The sequence below is a fragment of the Tupaia chinensis genome, unplaced genomic scaffold, assembly GCF_000334495.1.
Source record: "Tupaia chinensis unplaced genomic scaffold, TupChi_1.0 Scaffold000555_1, whole genome shotgun sequence".
Taxonomy (NCBI): Eukaryota; Metazoa; Chordata; class Mammalia; order Scandentia; family Tupaiidae; genus Tupaia; species Tupaia belangeri.
In genome coordinates, this window is record NW_006160067.1 from 1,568,704 (window position 1) to 1,585,506 (window position 16,803).

Below are 16,803 nucleotides of genomic sequence, written 5' to 3' on the forward strand. Positions count from 1 at the left end.
CGCCCTAGAGGAGGGGCCGTGGTCAGCAGACTCACCCCGTGGCTTCTCGCCACCAAGCCCCCTGCAGCCCTTTGCAGTCTGTGCCCGGGAGCTCCACACCGAACATCGTCGTCCACACTGGCGTACTCTGACTCACACATGATCCACAGGCAGGCGAGGGTCCAGAACTCGGGCTCTGGGATCCGAGCTGCGGTCAAATTCCAGCTTTGCCACATTTGACTTGTGCTACAAACAGCAGACTGTCAACCTCCTAAACTTCTGTTTCCTCAGCTGTGGAATAAGGCAGTAGAATGTAGCAGATAAGTGTGTGAACATCCAAGTCAGGGTCGGCATGGCCGAATCCCAGCTGTTACTTACTAGCTGGACACCCATGAGAAGGTATTCAACCTCTCTGTTCTCTACCTTTTCATATGATGACGGTAATGACACAGGGGGGGATGAATGAAACCGGGATCTAAAATGCCCGGTTGTGAGTATTTGGAAAACATTGATTTTGTTATTACGATTAAAATAGGGGGAAATGACTGTCCTTAACCTTAATCGTATTATTGTGAGGATTAGTTTAAGTCATATAAATAAGGCATTTTTTTGAGAGGTTTTTGCTATAGGGTGCGTGCACCAGAAAGACAGAGAGAGACAGTGAGACAGAAAGCGAGAAATCACTCCATCACTCCCCGGGGGGAGGGGGGTGGCCACGCCACAGTCCCTTCTCCTCCAGTCTCCTTTCAGGATCTTGGGCACGCACACACATCCTGCAATGTGCTGCCAGCTGACAGTCAGCTCTACTGCAGACTTCCAGAATCCACTTGTCACCTCCTTCCCTACTGCACCCCAGTTCAAACCATCCTCACTCCAACCTCAATTATTACAGCCTCCGAACGTCCTAGCTAGTGTTCCGACTTCTGTCCTTGTCCTCATACACTGTGTTCTCAATACGGCAACTTTGACAGTTTGTGTATATATATATACATTGTGCTGGAGAGAGAGACAAACAGTGAGAAGGAAAGTGAGAAGTCAACCTCCTTGTAGGGGTGGCCACAAGTCCCTTCTCCTCCATTTTCCTCTCAGGATTTGGGGCATGCACCCACACCCTGCATGATTTTCAAGCTGCCAGGTCCAGGACTCAGACTGCAGTTGGCCATGTGGGAGTCCAGTGCCTTAACCACTACGCCACCTGCTGGCCCCTTTTTTATATATATTTTGTACTTTTTATCAATATTTTTTATTTTAGAATACTCTCAGAAAATTTCCAAAAAATGGTAGAGAGAGCTCATATACACCCGGGGTGCAGCTGTTCCACAACTTAAATACCGAAGGCCAACCATCAAAACCAGGGCATTAATGCAGGCCCCACCCTACTAATCTCAGAGCTTACCCAAAGTCCCCACTTCACCTCTGAGGCGCCGTGTGTGTGACTGTCCCGTACGGCATCGGGCTGCTATCTGCTTCCCTCCAGTCTGACAGCTTTTCAGTTCCGTCTTGTTAATGAACTTTGCTGTGTACTGGTCAGTTATTTTGTAGAATGCCCATCAATTTAGAATTGTCTGATGTTTTCCGATTCTACTAAGGTTATGCACATGTAGCAAGTCCATTCCAGAAACATCACTGAGTTCTTCCCAGCGTGTTATTTGCAGAGTACGTCATGCCAATACTCCTTAGCCTGAACCACTTGGGGTTTTTGTTTGTTTGGTTTTTTTTTTTTTAGAGAGAGAGATTTTTGCTATAGGGCACATGCACTCACCAGAGAGACAGAGAAACAGAAAGTGAGAAATCACCCCCCAGGGGGAATGGCCATGCTTCAGTCCCTTCTCCATTCTCCTCTCAGGATTTTGGGCACACATGTCCCTGTGCCTGGCAAGAGTTTAAAGCCACAGGGGCTGGGACGTGAATCACAGTGGGCCTCATGCGAGTTCAGCGACGTAACCACTATGCCATCTGCTGGGCCCTGGGCCACTTGGTTTTCAGTGGCACTTACTCCGAGTCTCCACTCTCGAGTCTCCACTTTCTCTGTTGTCACTGATCAGTATTTTGGAGGAGATACTTTGAAGCTGCCGTCATTTTTCTGTACTGTTTGTCTTCACCCTTCCGTTTTCGTGCTTGTCCACGAATCCCGTCTACATCAACCATGTCAGCAGGGTTCTGATGGTGATTTTCTATTTCCTCCATTTATTTTACATTTATTAATTTGCATTTGTCTGTAGGGAAAAAAAAAGAGCTCTTTCTTCTCCATTTCTTTACTCAGTTATCATGTGTATCCCTATATTTGTTTTATTCTGTGAATTCCGTCCAATGGGAGAATACTTAAGAAGCTTGCCTGGTTTTCCTCGGCTGGACTTTATAGTGGAGGTGGGATTTGACACACAGATTTCTTTCTGATCCCAGAGCTCATGCTCTTGATTGATCATTTTTCAACAAATATTTATAAATAATTCTGTCGTTACTTATTTTACTCCTCAATTGTCCTAGATTTGACCTTCAACTTAGTTCCTGTCCCCACTTAGCACGTCTCCATCCTATTTTCAGGAGCTTCCTCTGTTCCTGGCACCACAGACGATCAGGTAGCCCAGGATTTTCTTGTGTTTTTTTCTGTTCCTCTCATGGAAACAGCTCCCCTCAGAAGCCCTGGTTTCTTCCATTAAAAAATGGTCCTAGGGTCAAAGGATCCAAGCCAAGTCTAGGTGCTAGATGCACTCGTTACTGTGGGATGCCGCTGCGCCCAGACCTGGTCAATGGACAGAGCTGGGAACACGCATCCACATGAACCCACACGTGGTAGCATTTAGAACATGTTGGGACCAGCAGTTGGTGGAATGGCTATGTCGCTGGACTCTCATGTAGTCAACCGTGCTTCAAGTCCCAGACCCCAGTCCCAGTGGCTTAAAAACATGCTGGGTGCGTGTGCGTGTGTGCCCAGAATCCCAAGAGAAGAATGGAGGAGAAGGGATTGTGGTGGGGCCACCCCTCCTGGGGGTTTATTTCTTGCTTTCTGTCTTTCTGTCTTTCTGGTGAGCGCACACACCCTATAGTAAAAACATCTCAAAAAAAAAAGTCAGTTCAAGTCTTTCCTCTGACCTCTCCTGTCACTCACCCCTTACCATGACTCTAAAAGCCCTACTTCCCCTTCGACCCCATTTCCTTCCACTTGTGCCTCCCTCAAGATACACCTTCCCTCCTATGCCAAGAACAGTCCCTCCTGGGGCTTTGCACTTGCTTCCCCCGACTGCAAATCTCCTCACCCACGTGGCTCTCTCCTTTACGCTAGACCTCTGCTTCGATGTCGTCTTAAGAGAAATGACATTTTTTTTTAACCACCCACTATAAGATGAAACATTCTTCTCTCTCTACCTTCAAATGTCCTGTACTTCCTACCTTGCCTCAATTTCAGCTCTAACTATCAACACCTAACGTACTGCCTTTCACACGTTCGCTGTCTTCATCTGTCTGTGAGGACATCAGCACTGTCTAGGAAGCACGTAGCACTCAGTAACTATTTTTTGAAGAAATGAATGATCAAGAGCATGAGCTCTGGTCAGAAAGAAATCTATAACTCAAGTCTCACTTCCACTATCAAAACCAGCTGCAGAGAGCCGGGCATGTTTCTTAAATGTTCTCCCTTCGATTTAGTCATCTAGAGAAAATACTTCCTAGCTCGTAAAGGGTTACTGTGCGGGTTTCCTAAGATAACGTGACGTGATCTTTATCGAATGAGTGGTTGTGTTTAGTGCTTGGCAGATCATCCTCAATCAACGGTAGCTATTAACATCATCATCACTAATTACCCATCAACCAATCTATTTTGATTAGAGAACTTGGTTCACCATAGATTTTCCCACCCCTTTTGGGGAGCCAGTTTGGCTGGTTTCCTTCTTCAACCCTCAACTGAGGTGCTTCAAAGGGAAGTCCCTGGTCCCACGCCCTGCAGCTGTCCAAATGAGTGTTTTTCCAGAGGGCCTGAGACCACTGGGACATTCTCCAGGGCCCTCAGGCGTGTTTTGATGTGCTGGCTTATGTGAGAAAAACCTAAAAGGTGCAACTAATTTGTTCAACAGAAATATAAGCCAGGCCCCTCTCATTGCATCTGGAAAGAACAAGTGAGAAAACAAAGAGGACCCAAGGTTTGCCAGGATGACATCCAGGTCCCCTCAGAAGGATACGCATGTGACCTAGCAGAGGGACTGGGCTGGGTTGGGGGCTCCCCAACAGCCAGCTCCCCATTGCCTCCCCACCCCCAGCATGAATTTCCTATTTGATATCCAGCCAGTCCTTCAGGATGTGAGGGGACAGCTGACAGCCAGGAGGGATGTGGCATTTTCAGCTGTTGACTGGGTCGGTGGCTCCAGGGTGCCCCCCCCATGGTTCCCATCCAGGTTCTCCCCGAGGGCCTTGGTTGCTTCCCTCCTTCCTGACATGGCACAGGAGGCGGTTCACATTCTCCCAAGGCTCCCTCACACGGCTTCCCAGTCTAATGCTGAAGCATTTACTCAGGCTCCGCCACGCAGCCGTGTGCCAGGAAATGGGCCGAGACACCCGGAGGAGTCCTCCAGCCACCCAGCCTCAGGAAATAAGAAGGCTGGCGCCTCGCCACGTGACGCTGGTCAGTCTCTGTGGGGCCTTAGAAATGCATGGAGTGAATCTTGGGTGGTGTCTGGACTCAAGTCTTGAAGGAGGGGCCCTCTTGTGTATGAGGAGCCTGCGACGCAAAGTTATGGCTGTAGAGTGGGTTTGGAAGATTTTCAGGCAGAAAGAGGAGACTAGAGGGAATGTGGGTCATTTCTCAACACAGCCGCCCCTGGGGGGAAGGGCTGTGAACAGACCCTGGATACCCAGCCCCCTCCGTGCTTGTACGCAGCGCTAGGACCTAACCTGAATGCATTACTATGAGGATGGAATGAGCTAATGTACACAAAAGCTCTTTATAAAGTGCTGCGTGAACACGAGACTCCACCACCACTTGTCTCCCCGTCTCTGGCTCGCTCTGGGCAGCCTGCTCTCTGCTACGTTCATCTGTGTCTCTGTGCACGTAGACACTCGCACTCATCCATCCCATTAGTCCAACTGGGTTCTAAAGCTGTTCAGGAAGATCCATTCATTCAGGGTCGATGGTGATGGTCAAACATGATTGCTGAAGGTCACAGGTTTTCTGGCTGAGTGACCTCTGGAAGGTTACTTACCCTCTCTGAGCCTCAGTCTCTTTACCTTAAAGTGCCGGTAGTGATAATAATTGTCCCCACTTCCAGTGAGTAACTGAGAAGTCTTTGAACTATATCTAGTACATATATGAGGGGACTTTAAAATGTTTGTGAAAAAATGGAATTAAAGTTCATTTTGGTGCCAAATATGTCTGAAACACATACCTGTTCATTCATCCTATGGATTTTCAATGTAGTTTTTGAAGAACCCCCTAATAAGTACTCAACAGTTTTAAGAATTCATTTTCTCATTTATAAATCAGTGATTTTCAAAAAAACAAAAATGTGATCATCTTTGCTTTATACTAAAACTATACTACCCAAATCCAAATCTTTCTGTGTTGGTTCAGAAGTTGGCCAAACGTCATAAAAGACTCCAACTGACATGATGAATATAAATTGCCAGTGTGTGAGAGGCAAAGAGCCGGTGGCACGAGCTCTTGTCTAGGGAACACTCTGGCTGCCAAGGGTGGACTTCCAGGTCACACTCTGTGATTTTAATCTGAAGCCAAAGGGGCCACGCAGAAACAACAGTGTTGCTCAGTTGAAATCAGCAGACAGGGCCTCTCTTGAACGCTTGAGGCTGATATCCCAAACTCCATCACTCCCTGTGATGTGGCCTCTTATGTGGCTGGAAACCTCATTTCCAGAAGCAGAATCCCACTGGTGCAGTGCCTTCCCAAAGCTCATTACAGGAAACGTAACACTGTCCGGTGTGAGCAGGCATCGCGTGATAAAACAGGTCCGTGTTACATGTTTAGCTATGGGACTTCCTGGAGCCTCTACCATGCGGGCTCATACTTTGAACTCGCAAGATCAGGCCATTGTATAGAATGTTCCTCAAACATCTTTGCCACCAACGCTTTCTATTGTGGAGGTTATAGGACCTTGAGAAATGCTAACCTGGTGGGAAGAATAAGGATTTGGAGTCCAACAGAACTTAGAGCCAAATGCCAGCTTTCTGACTTACTACCTGTCATAGGAAGTTGTAAAGCAAAGCACTTCATTTTTCTGAGATTTAGTTCTCTCATCTACAAGACAGGAGGGGAAATCTATTATCTCCTGATTTGATAAGTTGATAAAATATATTTATAAAGAAAAATTATGTGTATACATACGAGATGAAGGTAAAAATTAATGCCAATTTTTAAAAAATTCATGATAGAGTGTGCTCATGCAAGAGAGAGAGAGGTAAGCGCTCTTCGCACAGTCCGGTCCCACCACGATGACCTTCCTCCCGTCCTCTAGCCTCTTATAGCCTAGGCATTCATGCACATATCCGGCAAGCTTCAAGCAACTAGGCAGGGGTTTGAATGGTGGTTACCATTTCCTCTTGAGCAGAGCATTACCATAAAGCTGTCCCAGGGCAGCAACAGGGTCTATGGTAACCCATTTCTCTAACTGTACAGCACTGTATGTGCTGTCCCATACGGTGGCCACCAGCCACCTGTGTCTAGTAAGCACTTGAATGTGGCTAATCTGTAAATTAAAAAATGTACTAAATTTTGAAGACCTAGCATGAAAAAATATTATATAGCGTATCCATTTTTTTGCATTACACAATAAAGTGATAGTTATAGTATATTAAAATATGTTATTAAAATTAATTCTACCTGTTCTTTTACTTTCTTAAAGAAGTCCACTAAGGGCCAGCCAGTGGCATGGTGTTTAGGGTGAGTGGATTCCACATGGTCTACTGTGTGATTTGAGTCCTGAACCAGGCTACTTGAGAAACACCCTGGGTACATGTGCGTGCATGCCCAAAATCCCAAAGGAGGGAGAGATGGAGGAAAGGAGACTGTGGCATGCCCATCCTCCCTGAGGAGTGCTTTCCTGCTCTCTCTCTTTCTCCTCCTGACTCTCTCCAAAAGCACACACACCCCATGCCCAAAATCCCAAAGGAGGGAGAGATGGAGGAAAGGAGACTGTGGCATGCCCATCCTCCCTGAGGAGTGCTTTCCTGCTCTCTCTCTCCTCCTGACTCTCTCCAAAAGCGCACACACCCTCTGGCAAATCAAAAAGAAAAGTCTACTCATAGAAGGACATTTCCGATCTCGGTGGCTTGCACTGGTGGTTACACCTTGTCCTTCTATAGGACACATGGTCCAATAGGTCGAATGAGTCTTGGCTCTATTGCACTTTCTGGCCTTGCTGCCACACTTAACTCACTTCACAGAGCCATCGACCACTTTCCAGCCTGCCCAACTAGGTCCTAGAGGGGCTGGTGGCCTGACTAAATTTCCAAGATGTGGCCAGTGTGATCTTTCCTGCCACTTACAGGCTCAATTCAGCATAGAAACAATGAATTAGCCTGTAGAGATGAGTAAGCTATCCCTAATAGAGACAGAGCTCAAAGCCAGCTTGGAAGAAAGCACCAGTTGGTCTGGAGTCTACTGTCACCGTCTGGACTTTGACATCAGAACACCCGCACACTGTCAGCATCTCACAGACGGGTCCACTCTGCCAAGTTAATCACCAATTAAGAGTGTCTGCACTAACTGGAGACTGTTCAAGAGATGATTTAAACAGATCATTGACCTCAGAGGTTTCAAATAGAGGTTTGCCATAAGATGTCAGGCCCACCTATGTCAACCCATCCAAGCTAAATAGAGGTTTGCCATAAGATGTCAGGCCCATCCAAGAAGGGCAGCCTTAAAGGTGTAACAAATACTAAATAGTATCTCTGGGTGCCCTTCTAGGAGGTGATGAGGGAATAGCCAAGATGAGGGCAAGGAAGAACCCAAGAACTCCCCAGGGCTTTGGCTGTCTCTGTTTAGAGACACACATCACTGCCTGCAGTATGAGATGGTTCTGTGGGGACATAGCCAGTCTTTAGGCCATGGCTCCCAGAAAGTTCCCACTAAAGATTCATATCTGATTCATCACCGTGTTACCATCTGATAGACAATCCTGAACCGTGAACTTGAGCACTTCATAAATGTATCAATATAAGGAAGTAAGAGAAAGAGGAAGAGAGAGATGGAAGGAGGGGGTGATGGAAGGAAGGAAAGAAGAGAGAGAGGGAAGGAAGGATGGCAAAGCACATATGAACTCCACATGGCCTGCTGAGCTGCTGCAGGTTCCCTGAGCTCCTCAGCTGGACTTAACCATCAACCTCCGGAGTTCCTCCTGTGCCAAGCAAGGTCTTTAGTTTCTCCACAGAGGAGGCCATCAGGCTGGCTTGTAGCATCCACTCAACCTTCTTGTGAGTTGCCCTTACACCCACCTATCCCTCACCAGCATATTGCTTAGTTTTTGTTTTTGTTTCTGATTTCCACACAAATAATTGATTTTAATATTTACATCTAATCTCATTTCATGAAGATTGGAGAAGGTCTACTACAATCAATGATGCCTATAATGAAATAACATGCCTATCAAATGAAAATCAAGTCTAGGAAAACCCAAACTAGAGAAGCAGGGCCAGGTAGGGATCCATCCCAATGGGGGCCTGGGGCAGCTGAGAGACCTCCTAGTTCAGGTCTGGGGCCTAGGTAGTATTCTGGCTCCAGGACTGTTTCTGCAAAGCTTTTTCCTACCTGGCCTCAAGGCCTTTACGCCTCCTCAAGCCACTTCCTTTTCTTCCCAGGCCAGCCCCAAAGGACAGACTGGTCTCCTGGTGCTACACTGCAGTGGACAAAGGGAGGAGGAGGGGCAGGAGACGAGCAGGAGCAGCAATTAAGAAATACCGATTGCTGCCTTAATTGAGCTGAGGGGAAGCGTGGGACAGCCAGCAGTGTGGTTTGCGCCAACATCCTTCCAATAAGCAGAGTCTGTGTGGGGAGGAAGTCTGGGCCTTCCCCTCATCCATTCTCAGCATTCCCATCAGAAGTCCCGGAAGCACAAGCCCCGCTGTTGGCAAGGCCGGCCTTGGGAGGCTGAGGTGGCGTTCTCTGCTGCTTCTCCTCGTTGGCCTCACCTTTTCCTACCCAAGGCCAGGCCTATGCCTGGGCTCCTCTTTCCTGTAAGGCCGGCTGTGCACTCAGTGCAGTATTTCCCGAGGACCCACTCACCACAGGGGGCCTCATTAAGACCAGCAAGCACCGTGCCCTCGGAGGTGGGCAGGGAGACCAGCACCGTCACTCGTCACTCGTCACTCGGGCAGCTGCTGTGCCTGACCACGCCTGCCCCACCCCGGTCCTCCCTGCCCACATTCCGGTGAGAGGGGTCTGAGCCCTACCCTCTCGCCTAATGAGAGATGATGATGCTATTTTAAAAAACCATTCCTCCCTAATGAGCTGCTGCGTCCGGGTTCTAGTCAAAGCCCACACGAGGCAGGAGCTGGGCAGGGCCTGTGTCCTTAGCAGCTGGCTCAGCCCAGGGGCCCTTGCAGCCTCATTATCGCAATTCCCAGAACCCGGGCAGCCCTGGTCCAGGAGCTTGTGACTTGTTAGTGACTTGAGGCTGATTTGTATCTCTCCTGCCTCAAGGGAATGACACAGGCCCCCCTAAAGTATTTGTATAGCTCCAGCTGTGTTGCTAGAGAAGCTGAGAACTCTGTTTCCAGGATCTCACACCTGGGGGGGGGGACTGGGAGGCACACCTGCACAGATGCCCTAGTTGGGCTCTAGAAGCATTCACGCTCTGAAGGAAGTGTAACACGTAGAACACCTGGCTACAAAGGGGTGAACGCAACCGGAGGTCATGGTCTGGGGAGGAAGAGTCCTCCTTGAGGTAGATAAGTTGGTCTGAAACCCCCTCATTCCAGCCCTCACAGAATCCCAAGGCCTTCCCTCCATTTCTGCAGGTACCTGGAAGGCTGATGCTGTCACGGGCTCCTGTGTTTGTGCATCTTACAACGTGGGCCCAGGGACTAATTTCAGATGCCCTAGTTGGGCTCTAGAAGCATTCACGCTCTGAAGGAAGTGTAACACGTAGAACACCTGGCTACAAAGGGGTGAACGCAACCGGAGGTCATGGTCTGGGGAGGAAGAGTCCTCCTTGAGGTAGATAAGTTGGTCTGAAACCCCTCATTCCAGCCCTCACAGAATCCCAAGGCCTTCCCTCCATTTCTGCAGGTACCTGGAAGGCTGATGCTGTCACGGGCTCCTGTGTTTGTGCATCTTACAACGTGGGCCCAGGGACTAATTTGGCTTTTTTCCTGGATTTTCAATTGACATGAACATATACACCCCCTCCCTGAGGGTATTTCTGTGGGTGCTGGATGACACCGAAGGGTCAGAGATCTGAGCCAGACAGAGGAGCAATGCGAGACTTCAAAGGGAACAGTGGCCTCCTCTAGCCTTGGAATGCCAACGGCCGGGGACGCTTCCACAGCCTGCATCTCTGGCCCTCTCCTCTGTGAGGCTCTGATCTCCCTGCTGTCTCTTGATCTTTGAGAAAACAGAAGCATGACCACATGCCAGTTTCTCTCGCTGACCCTTGCTGAAAAGCTTAATCATCTCATTTTATCACCAGCCCACTTGTCGCCCCGTATTCTCCCACTTCCTTATGGTCCCATCTCAAAGCTTTTTAAGACATTTTGGGACAAAGAGTTCCCTCCCCAAGGTGAATTCTATGTTAATGATGCAGATCATCATATTTGCAGTTACTATATTTATTAAGATACCATTTGACAAGACAGGCTGCTTGCCTAATTCTCCTGGTAAGCACTAGAATTCACGCACTTGGCGAATATTTTGGGGCGAGGTGCTCAGCAAGGAGGATTGGTATTGAGTAAGACGAGAAAAATTGCTTCTGCCACAGAGCTATTGGGGAAAACAGAAAATAAACACGTGAGCCAGTTCTTGACCCGCAAAGCACCAGATGATGGTAAGCCCCACCAAGAAAATGAAATGGGAAGATGTATTTGAGAGCCTCATGGTGAGATTCTGGAGATGGGGTGTCCAGGTGATATTTGAGAGACAGCCTGGATGACACAGAAGCGTCAACAACTCTCAAGTGCAGAGACAGTGCAGACCAAGGAAGGGGACAAACACGTTCAAGGGTCTTCCAGGAGAAAGAGGGAGATGGAAACAAAAAATGCGCTCGTGAAGGGGAGCCAAGCAAGAAAGAAGACTTGAGTAGCCACCATCAGCCGATTGAATAGGAAGTCTCTGGAGAATTTGAAGCAAAAGGATGAAATGATCTAATTCATGTATTGAAAAGATCGTTTTAGGGGCTAGCAGGTGGCATGGTAGTTAGGGTGCTGGACTTCCATATGGCCTGCCACAGCCCACCAAGAAAATGAAATGGGAAGATGTATTTGAGAGCCTCATGGTGAGATTCTGGAGATGGGGTGTCCAGGTGATATTTGAGAGACAGCCTGGATGACACAGAAGCGTCAACAACTCTCAAGTGCAGAGACAGTGCAGACCAAGGAAGGGGACAAACACGTTCAAGGGTCTTCCAGGAGAAAGAGGGAGATGGAAACAAAAAATGCGCTCGTGAAGGGGAGCCAAGCAAGAAAGAAGACTTGAGTAGCCACCATCAGCCGATTGAATAGGAAGTCTCTGGAGAATTTGAAGCAAAAGGATGAAATGATCTAATTCATGTATTGAAAAGATCGTTTTAGGGGCTAGCAGGTGGCATGGTAGTTAGGGTGCTGGACTTCCATATGGCCTGCCACAGTTCAAGTCCTAGACTTGGCAGCTTGAAAAAATCATGCTGGGTGTATGTGTGTGCAAGTCCCAAATCCCAGATGAGAAGGTAGGAGGAGGGATTGCCGTTTGACCATTCCTCCTGGGTGGTGATTTCTCATTATCTCTCTCTGTCTTTGAGGAGTGCACACACCCTATGACAAGAGTAAAAACTAGATTAAAAATAATCTCCAGCCTAGCTGCTGCTTGGAGAATTGACGTAAGATGGGAAGACTAAGAAGGGAAGCCAAGAACCAGGTAGGAGGCTGTTACCGTTGCTCTTGCAAAAGATGATAGTGGCTTTGACAAGACTTAGAAAGTAGAGGAGAGCATGGATTTGGAGTATGTTTCGGTAATAGAATCTTTTTTCTTACTATTAGTAGGTGGTGGGGCGTGGTCAACTAAATCTACCCAGTTAAAATACACTTTTATTTCAACACCTGGAGGTAACATTCCACATTTGAGGAATGAGACCCTTCCAACTTTTGCTGAACATGTACTTTTTCATACACAGCACCAACAGTGATGCCATGTAATTCTGGAATTTGCTTCTGCCAGATTCTTCCTAGGAACCAGTGAGTTCCTTGTCCATGTCCAAGTAAAAATGGTTTATGAGTTCTGTGCTGTTGTTCATGTGGTCTGGTTTCTCCTAGAATATGAGCCCCTTGATGCCCAGAACCTCTGTGATCTGTTCTCTGCCATGTGTCCAGCATTCAGAATTGGCTGCCTAGCACACGCAAGGTGCTCGGAAAGTATTGACTGACCCTTTTACTCAGTCCCATACTGTCCTGCCCTCACCCCACACCAGTCACTGCACCGCCAACACTGATACTGATGCTAGTAGTGAGTACTGCCGTGCGCTCGCATTGTCATATGCACTTTGCGTTCCTTAAACCCTGTGGAATGAGTGCTACTACAGTCTTGATTTTAAATAGGAGGCACCGAGGCACAGAAAGATCAAGCAACTGGCCCAAGATTGCTCGGCTACAAAAGTCAGAAGCAGAATTTAATTCTAAGGAACATTTTCTTCACTCCATGTTTAGAGTTTCATTTTTATAGGATTACGACCAATCTTAGAAGTCATTTTCACCTGAGTCACTTGTCTTCTTATGTGCTCATAAATTATAAATGCCCCGGGTGCCATTCGCCATATTGTAAAGGCAAGGATGTGGTTAATCATCAGTATTCTCACTAAACTGTGAGGTTTTGAGGTCTGGGATGACATAATGCATGTCGTTATCCACAAGTATAGGCTTCCACTGAGGAGGCCTAAAAAATATGTATTGAATGGGTTAATAAAGAAATCAATGAATACAAGCCACCGCCCATCTTATAACTGAATTTTTCTGTAAAACACTTGCTGTGTGGCCAAATAACCTTTCCTAGTGTTATTGGCTAAACTTAGTTTGGCTGCTTCTTCTGGAGGTCAATGAAACAATAGGCAGAAGCCGAAGAAGAAGGGAGTTTATTTCTGTAACCAGTTACAGAGAAACAGGCAGCAAGCACCATCAAACTGCCTTGAAAAGCTCAGCATTTTCTCAATATTTATAGGTCGAGATATAAGGGGGTGCAAAATCATTCCTCACTGCAATCGGAGTTTATCACTCTCCCCTAGATATTATCCTGATTTCTTCAGATACGTTTCTTATCTGACCACTCCTCAAACAGACCTCCCCTTGACTTAGCACTTGGTCAGACAGTTCTCATTAGAAGTCTTTCTCAATTTCAAAATGGCTGCAGTCCTACTGAAACTTACACTAGCCTGCTTCACTGGGGTTCTCTGGTGGCTAGGAATCCATGGTTTTCTTATTACTAGAAAGATCTTCTTGTTTAGTTTATGCCTCACTCACTACAGATTCTTCCCATAGGCACCTATAATCCGACGTAGCAAAACAAGTTGCAATCCATTCTAAAGAGCAGCCCTCGGAATACTTGAAATAGCTCTTTTCCTCCTCTGGGACTTTCCACATAGTCCTCTTTCTACAATACGAAGGAGAGTTTGTCCCCACTTTTGACTTCATGAAAGCCTATTTTTATTTCATGTTCTCACTTTAATGTCACTTTTCTAAGAATCAAATATGAACCACTGTTACTCTCTTTCATGGTCTTCTATCTACCCCCTTCTCAGTACTCGCCATAATTTGTAATTATTGATGTACCAATAAGGACACAAATCCTATATAAGTTAGCTTAATCCATAAAAGAGTGTCTACTGCCCCAGCCACCCTGAAAGGCAGCCTAGGTCCAGAAGTTCACATGCAACTTCCAGAGCTATTTTTCCCTTCATCTCCTAAATTCTGCCTTACTTTGTGTGTTACCTTCATTTATTTTCAAGCAGATTTTTTTCCCATGGGATGGCAAAAATGGAAACAGTCTCTTCCAGTATTATACCTCTTTATAGACCAAAGATCCTCAGAAAAGTAAAACTATCTCCCCCAGTGGCTTGTATGAAACTCCTGGGTATGATCTAATTACCCTGGCTTAGGTCGCATGCTATAGTTAAACCAATCACTGAAGCCTCAGGTCACTAACTGACCAGATCAGAACCATTCAGGGTTCAGCGGGTATGTAGAGAGATTAGTAAGGCCAGGACTTCAGAAAACCATATGCTCTGTTTTGAAGAGTAACAGACCATTTCTCAAAGGAAGAGATCTTGGGTAAGGACAAAGTACATTAGTTATTGTTGTTGTTGTTGTTGGTGGTGGTGGTGGTGGTGGTGGTGGTGGTGGTGGTGGTGTTAAATATTCACAATTCCCCTAAGTTGTATATACGATATTAGGAGCCATTTCTCTTTTCTTAGCAGTAGTTAGAAAATAACAATTGGTAGACACTGAAACAATTTATTAACCGAATAAATGAATGTTTCAAATGCATTTTCTCTTTTTTAGACCGAAGACCACCCTTGCCTTTTTCTTGCAACCTTTCTTCATGTCACTTGGTTTTCAGTATGCTTGGAATTACTTCCAAATTCTAGATCAGCTCCTACCATGAACAAGCTCCGTGATTTTGAGTGAACACTCTGAGCCACTGTTTCCTTATCTGTCAAATGGGAAGAGTAATCCTGATATTAGTTTTGGAGATTTACTGAGATAATGAGAGTGCTTTGTGGAGTCCTCCATATAAGACATAAGATAAAAGTGTGATATTTGCCAGTAGGGCTTTTCCTGGAGGTGTTTTCTGTGTTGGTTCTCCAATGAATGCTTGAAACTAGGTGGCTTTAGATACTTTACTTTGAGTTCAAAATCAGTATCACTGAGGGCTTCCCAAATCCTTTACCAGTTCCTGGTAATGTGTGTATGTGTGTGAGAGTGTTTTTTTTTTCTAAGAGAAATTTGGTGCATGTGCTTGCCAGAGAGACAGAAAGAGAGAAATCACACACACACACACACACACACACACGCACCCCAGGAGGGATGGCAATGCCACAATCCCTCTCCATTCTCCTCTCAAGATCTTGGGCACACATGCACACGTGCCTGGTGTGAGTTTTAAATTCCCAGGTCCAGGACTCAAACCGCAGTCAACTATGTGGTTGTCCAGTGACATAACCATTACGCCATCTGCTGGTCCCAGTAATGTGTGTTTTAAGATCTTCGTGACTACTGAGGATCCTCAGCACTGACCTAGAACTCTGAAAGGAAGGACTCTGCTCACCTCTCTAAGACAGAACACCATGAAGTAAGGGAAAGCCCATGGGAGATTGGCAGGAAAACCACTGCACATTCACTGCCATAGTCTGGCTCTTTGCTTTAACCCTCTTTCTGATGTAAATGTGCCCAATCTATGTAAGGAAAAAAGAAAAAGTCTGAAAGCCCTAGGACATTCAGTTTTCTTTGTGGTATGAAAAGAAATGCCCTAATATAAGAGAGTCTCACCTTCCCATTTAAACTCATCGTTTGCCCTCAAGATAGAATCCAAGTATATAAACAGTGGACAAGATTCTTCCTAAGTTTATCCACACATCTTACTACTCTCTGGAAAGATCTGGTCTGGCTTTGGTGAAATACTAACAGTTTCTCAAACTCGTCTTTCTCTCTCAATTCCTTCTTGGTTCCAATATCCCCTTTGCCAACCCTTTACCCTCACTGACTCTTCTTTTTCCTACAGTTCTCTTCTTCTAGACAGTCTTCCTTGGTTCCCACCAAGGGGCAGGCTGTGTGCCTCTGACACGCTGACCAAGCACTTCATGTTCACCATCTTGTCAGTGAGGGCAGGACTCTGTCATCTTCTTCCTTTCTCTGTTTTCAATACCAAAAAAATGTATGACACATAGTTAGGCATCTATATTTATATCTCTATATAGATAGATGATAGATAGATATAGATGATAGATGGTAGATTTTTTTAAGGTTTTTGCTATAGGACATGTGCACTTGCCAAGGAGAAACCGGGAAAGACAGTGAGAGAGAAAGTGAGAAATCCCCTCCTTGCCCTGGGTGGGTAGGGGGGAGATGGCCACATGGCAATCCTTCTCCCCCATTCTCCTAGGATCTTAGGCACACATTGGCACACTCCTGGTGTAATTTATAAGCTGCCAGGTTCAGGACCTGAACTGCATTTGGCCATATGGGAGTCCAGTGCCTTAACCACAATGCCACCTGCTGGCCCCATTTTACACAGATTTTTTTAAACCAGTAAATAAACTGTCAGCTCCAAATAACAAAAATGACACACATTCCACTCAGAAATAAAATTTGGAGTGTAACCCACAGTCTCCTTTCTTGTCACCATGCGTCTTTTCAATGAGGTCATTAAGAGCCATCGTTTTCCACCCACACATATGGAATTTGAACAGTGGCCTGTGACATTTGGAAGGGATTTAGAGATCTTGGTGATTATTGGGATGGATTTGTACCATGTCGCAGTCCCCCCAGCATGTCAAGCCTTTACCAATATACAGAGTAGGTGTGGGCCAGCAGGCTGTGACCGCGGCTAGCCAAAGACCCAGCGCATCTTTTTCTAGGGAACGCAGACACTTGTGGACTTTTCTACTCTGCTTTGGCTAGATTTTGGAGTGCTCACTTTTTCTGCAATCA

The 16,803-nt window shown here is 46.4% G+C and overlaps 1 pseudogene; it reads left to right on the plus strand.

Moving 5' to 3' along the window:
- Nucleotides 1–16,803, plus strand: part of LOC102480901 (exosome complex component RRP43-like) — a 37,456-nt pseudogene that overhangs the window by 2,794 nt on the left and 17,859 nt on the right.